The sequence below is a fragment of the Dendropsophus ebraccatus genome, chromosome 6, assembly GCF_027789765.1.
Source record: "Dendropsophus ebraccatus isolate aDenEbr1 chromosome 6, aDenEbr1.pat, whole genome shotgun sequence".
Taxonomy (NCBI): domain Eukaryota; kingdom Metazoa; phylum Chordata; class Amphibia; order Anura; family Hylidae; genus Dendropsophus; species Dendropsophus ebraccatus.
The window spans coordinates 5,563,471-5,581,687 of NC_091459.1; the positions used below are offsets into that span (position 1 = coordinate 5,563,471).

Here is an 18,217-nt window from a genome sequence, read left to right on the forward strand (position 1 = left end):
TATATATATATATATATATATATATATATATATATATATATATATATTTTTATACATAAAAGTTATACATATACATCAATGTAATAGTAACGACTTGAGGAACATGAATAACAAGTCAGTTTTACCATAGGGCGAACAGTGTAAATGCAAAACTCCCCGAAATCAAAACAAATTCCTTTTTCTTTTTCAAATTTGACAGCGCAAATGGGATTTTTTTCCGATTTCGCAGCATATTTTATGAAAAAATAATGCCTGTCATTGCAAAGTACAATTGGCTTCACAAAAAATAAGGGCTCATGTGGGTCTCTAGGTGAAAAAAAATGCAAGCGCTATGGACTTTTAAACATAAAATGGAAAAAGCAAAAGCGCAAAAAATAAAATTGGCTTTGACCTTAAGGGGTTAAAGGGAACCTGTAAGCTGGGATGACGGCTCCGAGCCCACCTGACCCCTAGATACTTACCCTTTCCTGCAAGTCCCACTCCTGGACCCGGGACAGAGATCTTGCCGTTGGAAGCCGCGTGCGCTCAGCAGAGAAGAGTCCGATCCCCATAGAGAATGACGGCTCCAGTCATTCTCTATGGGCATCGGACTCATCTCAGGTAATTCACATACAGCGCGTGCTCACCTTCTGGTGCCGATATATTCGTCCAGGGATCGGGTCCAGGAGCGGGACTTGCAGGAAAGGGTAAGTATCCAGGGCTCCACCGGGGAGAGGGGATTGGGCAGGCTCGGCGCTGTCCTCCCAGGTGACAGGTCCTCTTTAAGGACTGCGCCAATTTTCAAATTTGTATTCGAGTTTTTTTCCTTCTTGTCTTCTAAGAGCCATAAAACGTTTTTATTTTTCCAGCTACAGGGCCATGTGAGGGCTTGTTGTTGCTTATATTGTTTTTTTCTATTGTTATTAACAGTAAAACTTTTTTTTTGCAAATAAGTGTGATTACGATGGCCGTATTGTGAGTCTTGTAGCGCTTTTATTTTATCACCTACGAGGCTGTACAGAGCGTCATTTCTTGCGTCATGATCTCTAGTTTTTATTAGAACCATATTTGTGTAGATGAGAGATATTGATCAATTTATATTAGTTTTTTACATATGAAATTTAAAAACAACAATCCTTGCTTTACCACTTTTTGTTCACGCCGTTCACTGTGCAGGAAGAATATTGTTTTATTTAAATAGATCGAACAATTACACATGCTAACACATATAATACTTTAATTATTTGTACGTGTTTTATTTATTAAAAAAAAAAAAAAAAAAGGGAAGGGGGGGTGATTTTGACTTTTATTGGGGGAGGGGCTATGGCACATTATATATTTATTTATTTATTTTTTTAAACACACTTTAGTACCCCTATGGGGACTATTACATAGGTACATTGGTTTCCATGCACTGATCTATGCTATGCCACAGAGGAAGGTAAGGGACCCCCGGCTGTCAGGCAGTGCGATCGGGACGCCTGCAGGCACGATGGTGGGCCTTGGTCAGTAAGTGACAGGATCTGCTCTCATCACTTACACTTAAAGGCCGCAGCATTTAAGGGATAATAGTGGGCGGCCATGGGGAGGAGGAGGAGACAGAAAGGCTCACACACAGATTTTTGTGTCTTCAGCAGAAAGCAGCAGCTGAGAACTGGGGGAAGGAGACTGAATAGATAATAACAAGTATGGAAGGAATTGTCAGTCGCACCATAGGCATCATAGCTTTTCATATGTTTGAGCAGAACACCCCTTTAAGTGTCACTATAAAGATAGTGGTTCAATGCGGCCATGGACCAATGTGAGTAATTTCTCTGTGTAATGTAGAATCTCATGAAAGAACAAAAAACCCAAGATATTATTATTACATGGATAGAAGACTCTGTACAAGTATGGGAACACCCAACAACATCACAAACAAAAGGTTTATGCGGGGTCAATAAACTGCAATGCCCTTACGGAGAGAACATGAGATACAGCCCAATTCTCCTTGGATGGCCGAGCAGGAGAGGATTATTTATAGTCCATTATTTGTGCGGTTCTGTGGAAACGTTTGCTCCCCGCGTTGAGGCGCACAACGCCGCTGCGCATCTCTCCAGGTGCCTATTAGCACATTATTAGTATCGGGGGATTCCACTGGAAGCAATGGGCCTCTCATGGCCAGGCTGTTTTGTACGCAGGTATTCCCTCACGCCCGCATTACCTCGGCTTGCTTAAGTTTTACTATTTAAGTTGCAACCAACCAAAGTACATTGCAGAGAAGTAATATATCACAGCAACAAGGCGGCTCAAAACGACGATTTCTGGGGGCTTTTTACCCTTCTGCTCGATACACAGAGGCTTGCTCAGCCAGGCGAATCTTTCGGTTAAATTGTACGGTTGCAGAAAGTTATATAGATTTGTGATTTACTTCCATTAAAAAGATCTCTAGTCTTCCACTACTTATCAGCTGCTGTATGCCCTGCAGGAAGCGGTGTCATCTCTCCATTGTGACACAGTGCTCTCTGTTGCCACCTCTGTCCATGTCAGGAACTGTCCAGAACAGCAGCTACTCTTCATTACCCCACACAAGTCTTGCTAGTGCAACACAACCTCCTGAAAAAGGAGTCTCGGAGCATGTGTTTTGGGGGAGGTTTGCTTTTTTTTTTTTTTTTTTTTATTGGGGGGGGGGGGCAAATGGATTTTGCACTTGCAAGTATTTTTATCTGATGCAAAGATTACTATATGTATATACTGACTTTGACCTGCGAGTACTGACTTGGCACTTTGAGTTTATAGCGGGTCAGGGTGCAATATCTATATAATAAAAATGAAAGCTTGTCTGTCTGTCCTTCTGTCTGTCTGTCCTTCTGTCTGTCTGTCCCAAATAGACTTCCAAACACCTGAACCATTTGACCCCAAATTTGGGCCACAGATACATTGGGTGCCCAGGAAGGTTATTGCGAAGGTTCCGTCCTTACCAGATGTACAGGAGGAGAGGGGGATTGGGAAGAGCAGCGCCCCATAGAGATGAATGGGAAAATCTCCTCACTGCACACAGAGGTGATATAATTAGCTGCAGCTGCCCAGCAGTTGGCAGTTGGAGCCTTAGCAACCAATAGGATTACTACTTTCACAGGGAGCTGGAATCTGATTGGTTGCTAGGGAAGCTGCCTCACAACATCCACAGAAATAACTGGTAGGCCCCCTACTCCATCTATACAGTACATGTATACAGGACCCCCTACTCCATCTATACAGTACAATACAGGACCCCCTACTTCATCTATACAGGTATACAGGGCAGTATTACCAGCTGCTGCTGCCCTAAGCACTAAACCTGAAGACACCCCATCCTCACTCACCAATTAGCATCAGGATAGGTAGGTAATAGCTTCAGACGTCACATTTAACACCGCCACACCAGACCTGACCAATACCGCCATACTGTGACTGGATAACACCGCTATACCAGACCTGACCAATACTGCCATACCCCTCCCTCGAAAAGACACCAGATTTTCTGAACGGGAGGGTACTGCCCCTCTCCAAGGTGCTACCCTAGGCACCAGACCATGGGTGCCTAATGGTAAATACGACCCTGCAGGTATACAGGACCCCAAAACTATACACTACAGGTGCACGGGACCTCCACTAACTATATAATAAAAGTATACAGGACCCCAAACTATACACTACAGGTATACAGGACCTCCACCAACTATATACCGCAAGTATACAGGACCCCAAACTATACACTACGGGTTTATAGAAACCCAAAACTATACACTACAGGTATACAGGACCTTCACTAACTCTATAATACAGGTATACAGCACCCCCCCCCGAACTCTAAACTACAGGTATACAGGACCCCAAAACTATACACTACAGGTATACAGGACCTCCACCAACTACAGGTATACAGGACCCCCAAACTATATACTACAGGTACACAAGACCTCCACCAACTATACACTACAGGTATCCAGGACCCTCAAACTATAAACTACAGGTATACAAAACCTCCACCAACTATACATTACAGGTATACAGCACCAACTATTTACTACAGGTATACAGGAACCACGAACTATACAGTACAGTATACAGGACCTTCACCAACTATACACTGCAGGTATACAGGACTTTCCAAACTATACAGTACAGGTATACAGCCCCCCCCCCCCCAACTACTCACTACAGGTATACAGGACTCCCCCAACTATAGGTATACTGCCCCCCCACCCCCCAACTATGCACTACAGATATGCAGGACCCCTAAAAATTATACACTGTAGGTATACAGAACCCCTCCAACTATGCACTACAGGTATACACTAATTCCACTGATGAAACAATACCTTTAGATTGGCCTCCTGGGCACCTTAGAACAAATCTAATTAACACACTGACACTTTATACCCGGGCAGCGTCGGGTACATTTTCTATCTATATATCTATTATTATTTTTATTTTTTTTTTGATATGTTAAAAGGGGTTGTTCACCAAGAATTTGTTTTCAAATCAATGGATGCCTGAAAGTGCCTCTGTAGTGAATCTGTAGTCTTTCAGTACTTATCAGCTGCTGTATGTCCTGCAGGAAGTGGTATATTATTTCCAGTCTGAAGTGTAGGAGAGGTTTTCTATGGGGATTTGCTGCGGCTCTGAAAAACGTTCCTGACTTGGACAGGGGTGGCAGCAGAGAGCACTGTGTCAGACTGGAGACAGTACACCATTTCCTGCAGGACATAAAGCAGCTGATAAGTACTGGAAGGCTGGAGATTTTTTTATTAGAAGTTAAATACAAATTTCTGGCAGTTGCTGGGACCGGTTGATTTGAAAGCAATTTTTTGATTAAACAAATCCTTAAACAAATCCTTACAAAAAAATATAAATAAAATAATTGCTGTATTGTAAGATTATAATGTAACGTATAATTGTAATGATTTTTCTTTTCACCAATAGTCACTTAGACGAGACCATAAATTGCTATGAAAAGTCAGTAATGCGATCGTATATTTGCTGTGAATGTTTGGAGTTGCGTTTGTATCGATATATCGTGAACGATTCGTAGTTAGATTTTTTTGCACAATAATTGGCCCTTGCAAAAAATAATTTATGATTAACCTAAAATCGTTCACCCTATTACACAGACTGACAGCAGTTCGTCACAATTGTTACTACGATCGATTACGCCATCTGATCCCAGCAAACAAAGGAACCGTGTGGAGTCACACTGAGCGATTAGCGACCGAATGCGGAATTACGGCAAACGATTACTAGTGATTTTGGGGTCAGCACTGAACGAACGATGTACGATTTCTTGTTGGATGTTTGATCATTGCTGCATTAACAAGAAATGATTATGGTTTCAATTCAAACGATATAACGATAATTTGCACGATAATCGTGCCACGTCATAGGGCTCTGAGGGCGTATTCAGACACTGCATATGTCCATATGATGGTAAGTGAGCGTGAAGCCCACCCGGCTCCCCTACCGCGTTCTCATATTCCACCATACAGATCAGAGACCGTATCCAGAAACGGAAGAAAGGGAGAAGAGCTCTATAAGAAAGTGTCAGGTACAATACAATATACCCTATAAACAGGTTGGTTTTCTCTGTATATAGAGAGTACTATGTGCCCCATGTATAACCATGGAAAATTCATGTTCATTCCAGAACAGTCTTATAGGGAGAGTTCTATACAATACGACGACTCCACGACATCGCAAGCGGGGGGGGGGGGCGGGGAACGAGTGAGAATGATCAGCTTCATTCCTAATAAATAACTACCTGGCTCAGACAAAGGGTTTCCTGGAGAAAGAAATCAAGATTCTCTTTGTATATCGGTACAGAACGCGGCCGTCACGTCACATTTTATACCTATTTATCCTGACAAGACGATGGCCTAATGTTCCCGAGCCGCTAGTGGCAGATGTGGCGATAGTTCTGATACATTGGGTCTCGCTTTATCAGTCTCCCCCTTTACTCCGCTCCGGTTTTCACAAGTCCTGTCTAAAAACGGATAAGCGGGCTTATTTAGATAAGGCCTACCTAACCGGGGAAGGATAATTTGGAGATAGGAGAAAGCACAAGACAGGAATTAAATAAGAGGAAGATTCACCGATAACCAGGACTATAAAAAAAAAAAAAAAAAAAGAAAGACAAGGAAGTTGGTGAAGAGAAGTTTACAGTTCCAGGACGTTGTACTTTCTGCATCCAGGCTCCATCATAGAAGAAAGAACACGGACACTTGTAAGGGATGGAGGAACGCCATGTACTGCAACAGCGCAAGATTTCTCTCATGTACTAGTAGGAATGCTGCGGTCCGATACAGAGAAAAGCACGGCCACATTCCTCCAAGACACGGACGGCTCTTGTACTGGCAGCCCTCAGCCAGATGCACATGTCGTCTCCAGGATCCTTCACAGATTCTTCTAATGGGAACCAGAACACAACAGTATGCGAGGAAATTCCTTCCATCTGGCCCAAAAAGAATCTGGGGATTGCCAGAAACTAACTTTCTGGCTAACAGGAAGAGGTAAATAAAAAGGTATGGGGGGGGGGGGGGGGGAATAAAATTTAAAGGCAGCGATTTAGCTGCAAACTTTCCTAGACAGAAATTCTGAATAGCAAATCCAGATCAAGTTAAGATATAGTGTGCTCCACCCACACCAGTGACAGGCACGGGGCAGCCATTTCCCCCGCTCCTCATCCAGCTCCTCCCTGGACAGGTATCACTGCAGGGGGCAGGCCCAGAGTAGCGTAGCTGCTGAGGACCAGCGACTTCAGACCCTCTCTTCTCAACATGCAGAGATGGGCTCGGGAGCCCTTCTCTGTGGGGACTCTCTTGATGGGATGTGGGTAACATCTACTGTGGATTTAGATTTTAAAAGTTTATCCCTTATACACAATCAGTGGGTGTCCAAACGATAGCCGCCCCCCCTTGGCACAATCGTACTGCCAGAGTAAGGGCCATGTGACACAGGACAATTATAAAAAAAATAAAATTGTTATATTGTTCGGATTTAAACAATAACCGTTTAGTGTAACTGCAGGCAACGATTAAACGACTAACGAGAAATCGTTGATCGCTCGTTGTAACAACACGACATTCCCGTAGGTTCCGTAGATGTAACAGTTCTGAAACGAACGATCAGCAAGGGCAGGACGTCCGCAAGAACGATGCCAAGTAACCATCGTCGCTCCATGTAAATGCATGAACAATTTCAGGTCGTTCGCCAAGGTGGTAGTTTAAAGGGGTTGTACACCAAAAAAATTTTTTCTTTCAAATCAACTGCTGCCATAAAGTGTCAGAGATTTGTAACTTACTTCTATTAAAAAATCTCAAGCCTTCCAGTACTTTGCTGCTGTATGCCCAGCAGGAAGTTGTATTATTTCCAGTCTGGAGAGCAGGAGAGGTTTTCTATGGGGATTTGCTGCTGCTCTGGACAGTTCCTGGACATGGACAGAGGAGGCAACAGAGAGCACTGGGTCAGACTGGAGAGAATACACCACTTCCTGCAGGACACACAGCAGCTGATAAGTACTGGAAGACTTAAGATTTTTTTAATAGAAGTGAATTACAAATCCCTGACACTTTATGGCACCAGTTGATTTGAAAGAAAAAAAAAAAAGTTGGTGAACAACCCCTTAAGAAGAAAAAATTGCTTAGTGTAATAGGTCCCCAAGTATCCGCAGCAATTCTGGCAAAAATCTGCACAAAGTTCCCTAGAATGTAAAACTTTGCAGAAAGCATCTATTATAAAACACTGGTATCTTGCAGTTCTTATTCTCACCACTGGGGCTAAAACTAAGCTGAAACTTCCTGTTGTGTCTGTGGTGATAAGAGGAGGCTGCTGTAAAGTGATCTGTACAGCATTGCAGCGTCATGTGACACCAGTAGATAGACACAATAGCAGCTCCCTATGGAATGACCCCTCCACAGGTCACAGAGCACGCTCAGTAATGTCTCACATTCATCTTAAGGGGGCAGACTGTCTATTGTCGTCTATGTCCATGAGTCTTACTGTAAAGCATGTCACTAAATGCTGTTAAGAAAAGTCCAGGCAATATGGCCGCCCCCACAACAATGTATAAAAAGTAAAATGATAAAAATTACAGTCCCTGCACCCAGAAAACATTTTATACGGATGCACACCAAAAACCCTAAACCAGGGGCAGAGAACATCAGGTCTCCAGTTGTTACAAAACTACAACTCTAATCATGCCTGGACAGTCAAAGCTAAAGCATGATAGGAGTTGTGGTTTTGCAGCAGCTGGAGAGCCGAGGTTCCCTATGCCTGCTCTAACCATTACCAGACTTTGTAGATTACCGTCCCTTCCATATGCACACACATATACATATATCCCTTATCATAGTAATATAGGAGCATAGCGACACGTCCTATCCGTATCAGCGGGAATCCTGCTGCCAAGACCCCCGACAATCGTTACGACCAAGGGGCAGAGAAGATCAGTAGTGTTGCCCCTTCATCTCCTCTCTGAGCTGCTATAACCAGCAGTCTACAGGATTATAATAGAAGCCTATGGAACTTCTAGCAATTCCCCCTGCCGGATGTATCATAGGCTTCTAGGATAACTGTATGGCGCTCACATACGCAGTGCAGCGTAGAGAAGATGGAGCATAGCGTGCGCTGCAGAGTGCAAAAGCCCCTTCATTCTAACAATAGGTGGGGGTCTCAGCACCCAGGCCTGACATGATACTGTGACATGCCAGAAATGTGATTTAAAGGGGAACTCCGGTGAAAATCTTTTCAAATCAACTGGCTTCAGAAAGTTCTATCAATTTGTAACTTACTTCTATTTAAAAATCTCCAGTCCTTATCAGCTGCTGTATGTCCTGCGGGAAGTGGTGTATTCTCTCCAGTCTGACACACTGCTCTCTGCTGCCACCTCTGTCCATGTCAGGAACTGTCCAGAACAGGAGAGGTTTTCTATGGGGATTTGCTGCTGCTCTGGACAGTTCCTGACATGGGCAGAGGTGGCAGCAGAGAGCACTGTGTCACACTGGAGAGACTACACGACGTCCTGCAGGACATACAGCAGCTGATAAGTACTGGAAGACTGTAGATTTCTATCCATATTACACTCACAGGTGTCCAGAAGCTGAGACAGGAGGTGCTGTTTGTCATGGAGGTCACTTCCTATTGTTCAGACCCCTCCTCCTAGCTCAGCTTCCTGGACAGGAAATAGAATAGAGATTTCTTATGTTTTAAGTAGACGCACAGCATTACAGAGAGTTATCCAGCTTTCCTAGGTTCCTAAAGCTACCTGTTCTCTAACCTCTGCTTATACCGAGGTGCCACAACTAAAAAGTTGGGAGACCACCATCATACTGACTACTATAAAAGATGCCGGGAGAGCTGGGTGCCCACCATCATACTGACAACAAGATGCTGGGAGAGCTGGGTGCCCGCCATCATACTGTGTACAAGATGCCGGGAAAGCTGGGTGCCCGCCATCATACTGACTACAAGATGCCGGGAAAGCTGGGTGCCCGCCATCATACTGACTACAAGATGCCGGGAAAGCTGGGTGCCCGCCATCATACTGACTACAAGATGCCGGGAAAGCTGGGTGCCCGCCATCATACTGACTACAAGATGCCGGGAAAGCTGGGTGCCCGCCATCATACTGACTACAAGATGCCGGGAAAGCTGGGTGCCCGCCATCATACTGACTACAAGATGCCGGGAAAGCTGGGTGCCCGCCATCATACTGACTACAAGATGCCGGGAAAGCTGGGTGCCCGCCATCATACTGACTACAAGATGCCGGGAAAGCTGGGTGCCCGCCATCATACTGACTACAAGATGCCGGGAAAGCTGGGTGCCCGCCATCATACTGACTACAAGATGCCGGGAAAGCTGGGTGACCAACATCATACTGTGTACAAGATGGCAGGAAAGCAGTCCATGGTGTATACAGATATACCTGGGCAGGGCAGGCTGTATACAGACATTCCTGGGCAGGGCAGGCTGTATACAGACATACCTGGGCAGGGCAGGCTGTATACAGATATACCTGGGCAGGGCAGGCTGTATACAGATATACCTGGGCAGGGCAGGCTGTATACAGATATACCTGGGCAGGGCAGGCTGTATACAGATATACCTGGGCAGGGCAGGCTGTATACAGATATACCTGGGCAGGGCAGGCTGTATACAGATATACCTGGGCAGGGCAGGCTGTATACAGATATACCTGGGCAGGGCAGGCTGTATACAGATATACCTGGGCAGGGCAGGCTGTATACAGATATACCTGGGCAGGGCAGGCTGTATACAGATATACCTGGGCAGGGTTCACCACATCCTGTGTCCTGTAGGGGTCGCTGCTCAGAGATTACTGTACATTCCTATACAAGTTGGCGCATGGCGAGCTGGGTAAGTTAGGGGCGGTCGGAGGGGCGGGGCTTCCTGGGACATACCCGGGACATTAATTTGCCGGGACTGTGTACTTCAAAACCGGGACAGTCCAGGCAAAAGCGACACTGCTGGCGGCCGTGCATCTAACGGAGAGCGATACTCACATGTGAGCCTGAAGGGGGTTACTATACAACTTCTCAGGGTCTCAGAGTCACGCCGGGACTGGGCGGCAGGCGGAAGTACACACTGGGGCTGCGTCGCCTTCAGAAATACCACCCCCTCAGGTCACATGACCAAGCTGCCACAGACGGCCCTGACTACAGCCGCCCCCCGGCATCATCCCGGCCCCGCCCCCTGCAATCCCGGGGACTCATTAACCCCTCTATAGCCGGCAGTCCGGCCTCATAGACCTGCACAGCCCGGAAGTGTATATGTGTGTGTGTGTGTATATATATATATATATATATATATATATATATATATACCGCACAGCCCGGAGATACAGCAGCCAGGAGGTGTAATACATGCACAGTGCCAGCAAGATGTAGGGGGAGATTGAACAAACATGCTGTAAAGTGAGACTGGCTCAGTCGCCCCCGGCAACCAATCAGATTCCACCTTTCATTTTCCATAGAGTCTGTGAGGAATGAAAGGTGGAATCTGATTGGTTGCTAGAGGCGACTGAGCCAGTCTCACTTTACACCATGTTTGATAAATCTCCCCCGTAGTGTATGTATATATATATATATATATATATATATATATATATACTGCACATCCCTGGAATGATGAGACAATAATGGACAAATACAGTGACAGAAATGCACAATAAGCTGCAGTGATATATAACACTCAGGACACAAAGACGCAGGCAAGTGTGAACAAGGCTCAAAATACCTAAAATATCAGTGAGAGGGAGCGCCTGGGTGTCAGAGAGGAGACACTGCATGGAATGACATAAGGATAAGGTAGAATATACTAGAAGAATAATCCAGCAATAAGTTATTGTAAATATATAAGTGAGGACCTAAAAATATATATGTGACAAGTATTAAAGTGTCGCGGTCATCATAGAGACGTCATAGAGATGTGAGAAGTTCTGAGTGGTCGCACCCGTACTGACCGGGAGATCGAGGCGGGAGGAGCAGCACGTCCACTGCGTCACATTATCAGTCGGACTCCATAGATTTACATTATAATCCTGACTGATCACGTGACACAGAGCCGGGAGAGGAGCGCGCTTAGCTTAGATCTAAAGGCTCAAACCCGGCGATCAAAACTTTTGACATGTCTCTATGATGTCTCTGGGATGTCTCTATGATGTCTCTGTGATGTCTCTATGATGTCTCTGGGATGTCTCTATGATGTCTCTGTGATGTCTCTATGATGTCTCTGGGATGTCTCTATGACATGTCTCTATGATGTCTCTGGGATGTCTCTATGATGTCTCTGTGATGTCTCTATGATGTCTCTGTGATGTCTCTGGGATGTCTCTATGACATGTCTCTGATGTCTCTGGAATGTCTCTATGACATGTCTCTATGATGTCTCTGTGATGTCTCTATGATGTCTCTGTGATGTCTCTATGATGTCTCTGATGTCTCTGTAATGTCTCTATGATGTCTCTATGATGATGTCTCTTTGAGGTCTCTATGACATGTCTAAAGTTTTCTTTGATGTCACTTTAAAAACACCTTCAGGCTATGTTCACACTACGTAAAAAACACGGCCGTATTTCATAACAGCGACCGCTGTTTGCGCAAATACGGCCGTTGTTATGAACTACGGCCGTGTTTTTTACGTAGTGTGAACCCGGCCTTACGCCCTATTTACACATCCTGTTCCTGTCCGCAATTGCGGATCCGCAGAAAAATAGGACCAATGTATTTCAATGGACCCATACACACATCCGTGTTGTGTACTGGGCTGCAATCCGTTCCGCCTAAAAAAAAGGACAAGCCCTAGTACGGACAGTAACTGACACCCAATACAACTCTATGGGGTCCGTATTTTTTTACGGATGCAATACGGACTGAATTTGCGTATTGTTACTGACTGAAATTTGCGGATTGGAAAAATATACTGACGTGTGAATAAGGCATTATGGAGAATACGTAATGTGATACATGAAAATGTAGCTAAAAATATTACAATATGGTAACTATCCATACCGTGATGTAATATGTAATAACTTGTGCAAAGCTAAAGTGCAATGCAAGTATAAAAAAGAGAGGTTATAAAAACCAGGGATGCTGGTATATATACAGTATATATATATAAAACTATAACAGGAAATTAAGAAGAGGAAATGAAATAGGATAATAATACAATACGACTATCATGGCTGAATATCACGTCAATTCTTCAGGCGGAAAGCAGATTCCGCCCATGGATACAATGGTGTCTATGGCACGTGCAGAGCCGCAAACAGGTGCGAGCTACGGAATCCGTCGGAAATTCTCCACTCAGGTTCCGTAGTGTGAACCCACCCTTACACTTGATTATGACCCACTAAGATGGACCAGACATGCTTAGTTCAGCTGCAATCCTCTCAGGACTGATTCCTCCAGGTTTTCTGCTGCCTGAGGCGAAACCTGAAATGCCCCCCCACACACACACACACCGGGTCATGCTTCAGAAAGGAGCGGTAGACGTGTGCACATGGAACTCCTCATGCTATGCTAAAACTGGGAGTGCAGCTGGCGTCCCGATGCCAATACAAACCTGTGTGAACATGGACTAATGTAAGAAGGCCGGATGGTTAATGGACTGCCATGAGATACGTTTATCTGCTTTACTCCTCACTTTAGCGTATTTTATTATGCACAAGATGGTGAAAATCTGTGGAATAGAAGACGTTAAATACTGAGGCAGCATCATTGTTAGTGTGTTTGTTTTATACATTGGATTCAAGAGGGAGGACAGGCTCCCGGCCAAACACACTGGAAGGAGATGAAGTGCAGTGTGGCTCTTGAGCAAGTTTGTCGGATAATTACCAACAGTCCTGGTTTTGCCGGGACTGTCCCGCTTTTGAGGAGACAGTCCCGGAAAAACCCATGTCCTGGGAAGCTCCGCCCCCACTGTAGGAAGCCCCGACCCCTGCGACTCCCCACGTTTTAGCTATAAGCACTAATGAGTGTTTATAGTTAACAGTGTACTGACACAGCAAGGAACCATAAGCTCCCACTGTGACAGCGTCGCTTGTGGCTGCAGGCAGCATCTGTCTCCAGCCACGAGGGGACGGTCTCTTCTTCCAGCAACCAGCACAAGTCAAGTATCTCATGCAGAGCAGGGAGAGGAGTCATTGAGGGACTAGAGGAATCATACAGGTGAGTATAGCTTTAGGGGATAGTGGTATGATGATGAAGGCTCAGGAGGAGGATGAAGGAGGTAGTAGTATTATGGTGGAGGTGCAAGACAGGTGGTAATAGTATGATGATAGAAGAGCAGGAGGATGAAGGAATTAATATGATGATGAAGGAGCAGGAGGATGAAGAGGGTAGTAGTATGATGATGTAGGGGCAGAAGGATGATGAAGGGGGTAGTAGTATGATGATGTAGGGGCAGAAGGATGGTGAAGGGCAGTAGCGGTCTTGGGCACCAAGCATCCCACGCAATTGCGTGGGGCCCCCGACATCCAGGGGGGCCCCGCTCTGGTGCCCAAGACCGCTGCGGCTAACTATGTGCGCACATAGTTACAGGCAGCAGCGGCACTGACAGGGCAGGAGCCATTGGCTCCCTCCCTGTCAGTGACTCTTGCGGCCGCAGGAAGTGTTTTCCCTGTGGTCACAAGAGGCCGCTCTGTGTCCCTGGTGCCGGCGCTCGAGGCGTCACTGGAGCGCCGGTGCCATGACAACGGGAGAGCGGCCTCTTGTGACCGCAGGGGAAACACTTCCCGCGGCCACAAGAGGGAAGAGAATAGACAAGAAGAGAAGAGGAGACGCCGGACCCAGGTGAGTAAAAATGTTTTTTTTTTTGTGTTATATACTATATAGGAGGTAGAGCACACAGTGGGGGCCTATATAAAACGGGAGGCGTGCACATGGGGGCTATATAAACGGGGGGAGCGCACGGGGGGCTATATAAACGGGAGCACACAGGGGGGCGCTACAAGTGGGGGAGCGCGCAGGGGGGCTATATAAACGGGAGCACACAGGGGGGCGCTACAAGTGGGGGAGCGCACGGGGGGCTATATAAACGGGAGCACACAGGGGGGCGCTACAAGTGGGGGAGCGCACGGGGGGCTATATAAACGGGAGCACACAGGGGGGCGCTACAAGTGGGGGAGCGCGCAGGGGGGCTATATAAACGGGGGAAGCACACAGTGGGGGGTCTATATAAACGGCGGAGTGCACAGGGGGCTGTATAAACGGGAGCACACAGAGGGGCTCTACCAGTGGGGGAGCGCACGGGGGGCTATATAAACGGGGGGAGCGCACAGGGGGACTATATAAACGGGAGCTCACAGGGGGCTATATACAAGTGGGGGAGCTCACAGGGGGGCTATATAAGGGGGGAGCACACAGGGGGGGCTATATACAAGTGGGGGAGCTCACAGGGAGGCTATATACAAGTGGGGGAGCACACAGGGGTTATATAAAACTGGTGGCAGCACACAGGGGGTATATACAACTGGGGACAGCATACGGGGGACTATATACTAGTGGGGGAGCACACAGTGGGTATATACAACTGGGGGGAGCACACAGGGGGTATATACAACTGGGGGGAGCACACGGGGTATATACGACTGGGAGCAGCACACAGGGGGTCTATATAGTATACTGGGGGAACACACAGGGGGTCTATATAGTATACTGGGGGAGCACACAGGGGGGCTATGTATAACTGGGGGATCACACAGGTCTATATATAACGGGGAGCACACAGGGGGGTCTATATACCACTGGGGACAGCACACAAGAGGTATATACTACTGGGGGCAGCACACAAGGGGTATTTACTACTGTCGGCAGCGCACAAGGGGTCTATATAACTGGGGGCAGCACACAGCGGTCTTTATTACATTGGGACTGCACAGAAGTGCCTATATGCCTTACTACTATACTGGGGCACAGAACATACCTAATTATTAAGTGGGGGCACAGGGACACCTTTAATCTGTGGGGGCACAAAGGGGCATAACTACTATATAGGGGAACAGGGGACCTAACTACTGTATGTGTTGATGCCTAAAATATTTCTCTGACAGATTCTGGAGGGAAGATTACCAGCCGGGAGAAGACTTCAAGGTGGCTCACGCTGGATGGAGAGAGAAAGAAAAAGAAGTAAAAGACGCTGATCAGAGAAGACGCCACCTGTGAGTGACTGGATGTAACTGCACTCTGTTATAGGGTCTGTAGTGATAGTGGTCATAGTGTGGCAGTATTATGTTATGGCATCATTGGTAAAATCTTCCTGTTTTGTTCAGAGCAGTTTTGAGGTGATATGTAATCTCTGTATGGTGGTAGAAGGGTTATAAGAGGACTACTGGGGGGGGGGGGGGCAGCGCATGTCGAGGGGGGGTGCATGGGGGGGCCCCAGACATGACTTCGCTTGGGGCCCCAGAAATGCCAAGACCGCCCCTGGTGAAGGGGATAGTAGTATGATGATGGAGGGGCAGGAGGATGAAGGAGGTAGTAGTATGATGAAGGGGGTAGTAGGAGGATGAAGGGGTAGTAGTATGGTAATGGAGGGGCAGGAGGATAAGGAGGGTAGTAGTATGATGATATGGGGTCCAGCTGCATCATATGGGCACAAACTACCAGTATATACAATGAGTCAGTAGAATGCTATCTCAGTGCCACAGCCTGTATGCTGCTCTGAGGTGGGGTTTGTAATATGCTGGGGACCTGACACTGAGATTTGTAATATACTGGGGACCTGACACTGGGGTGTGTAATATACTGGGGACCTAAAACTGGGGTGTGTAATATACTGGGGACATAATACTGGGTTGTGTAATATCTGGGGACTTGATACTGGAGTGTGTAATATCTGAGAACCTGATACTGGGGTGTGTAATATCTGGGAACCTGATATATGGGTATGTAGTATACTGGGGACCTGACACTGGGGTGTGTAATATGCTGCTCTGAGGTGGGGTGTGTAATATCTGGGGACCTGACACTGGGGTGTGTAATATACTGGGGATCTGACACTGGGATATGTAATATACTAGGGACCTGACACTGGGGTGTGTAATATACAGGGGATCTGACACTGGGTGTGTAATATATTAGAGACCTGATACTGGGGTTTGTAATATCTGGGGACCTTATACTGGGGTGTGTAATATACTGGGAATCTGATACTGGGGTGTGTAATATCTGGGGACCTGACCCTGGGGTGTGTAATATACTGGGGACCTGATACTGGGGTGTGAAATAAACTGGCGACCTGATACTGGGGTGTGTAATATACTGGGGACCTGATACTGGGGTATGTAATCTACTGGGAACCATGATACTGGGGTGTGTAATATACTGGGGACCTGATACTGGGGTGTGTAATATACTGGGGACCTGACCCTGGGGTGTGTAATATACTGGGGACCTGATACTGGGGTGTGAAATAAACTGGCGACCTGATACTGGGGTGTGTAATATACTGGGGACCTGATACTGGGGTGTGTAATATACTGGGGACCTGATACTGGGGTGTGTAATATACTGGGGACCTGATACTGGGGTGTGAAACGCTCCTTTTGTGTTGTTGTAACTGGAAAATTCTGGGGGGAAAAAACACTGGTGATAAACCACACCCCACAAACCACACCTATGATAGACCACACCCCACAAAGACCACACCCACAGTAAGCCACAGGCCTTGTCCGTGAAAAATGTTTTTTAAATGTTGGCAACCATGAGCAAAGGGGAAGATACAGCAGGATAAAATGTAGACATTAGATAGAATGCTGGATGCAGATAAGTACGAAGTGTGCTGGACAGATATGTTAGGGCTGCAGATTACCAGTATAGCAAGGGAAACATTATATAAAGTATAGATTACTAAATAACTGGTGGTGGTGGGGGCGGGGAATTGTTGTATATTACAGGGGGTATTCCAGTGAAATTTTTTTTTTAATCAACTTGTGTCAGAAAGTTCTATAGATGTGTAATTTACTTCTTTTTAAAAATCTCCAGTCTTCCAGTACTTATCAGCTGCTGTATGCCCTGCAGGAAATGGTGTATTCTTTCCAGTCTGACATAGCGCCTCATATCTCAGACCACATTGGTATCATATGGCCGGCTCCCTCTGTGACATCATCGGCATCTAGGCCTCACCCCTTTGCAGCCATTGTAATGGGGCGGGACCTAGGACTACAGGTCAGTCCATTGGGGCACCACAGCCTTTAAGCCCCACCCCTATGGCACTGTTCACCAACAATAACTTGCATTTTTAAGAGGAGAGACCACCATAAAATCCTTTATACGTAAGGTATAAGATGTCCAGAATATAAGATGCTGAGAACTCCTCATGGAAAGGGGGTGGGGGCAATATCACTTTAACCCTTCCCGTGCTGCCTATCCCTTCATGTTAACCCCTCCATAATGGTTTGGCCTTAACCATTCTGCACGTCCTCTCCTCTGGATCATTCACAGATCTATCAGCTCGGTTCCCGTAATCGGTTCCTTTTCCTGAATGGCCGATATCACGTACATAATAGTCACCGATAACGGTTGTCGGCTCCTCATACATAGCCGTCAGCGCGCCTTTTGAAAGTTGACGTCCTCCTCTATTGTAGATGTTTTTGACAAAACTTTTTAATACGTCAGTAACATTCTGTAAAGAATTTTCAGGAAAGTGTTACCATGGAAACCCGAGACAAATAAGAAGTTACACTTTCTTTCAGATTATT

The 18,217-nt window shown here is 46.2% G+C and overlaps 1 protein-coding gene across 1 annotated transcript in view; it reads right to left on the reverse strand.

Annotated features, from left to right (window-relative positions):
* Window positions 1–10,632, reverse strand: part of LPP (LIM domain containing preferred translocation partner in lipoma) — a 167,116-nt gene extending 156,484 nt beyond the window's left edge. Inside the window, exon 1 of the mRNA XM_069974422.1 lies at window positions 10,521–10,632. The gene's annotated coding sequence lies outside the window, so the exon portion shown is untranslated. The remainder of the gene's footprint in view (window positions 1–10,520) is intronic.
* Between the last annotated feature and the right edge of the window lie 7,585 nt (window positions 10,633–18,217).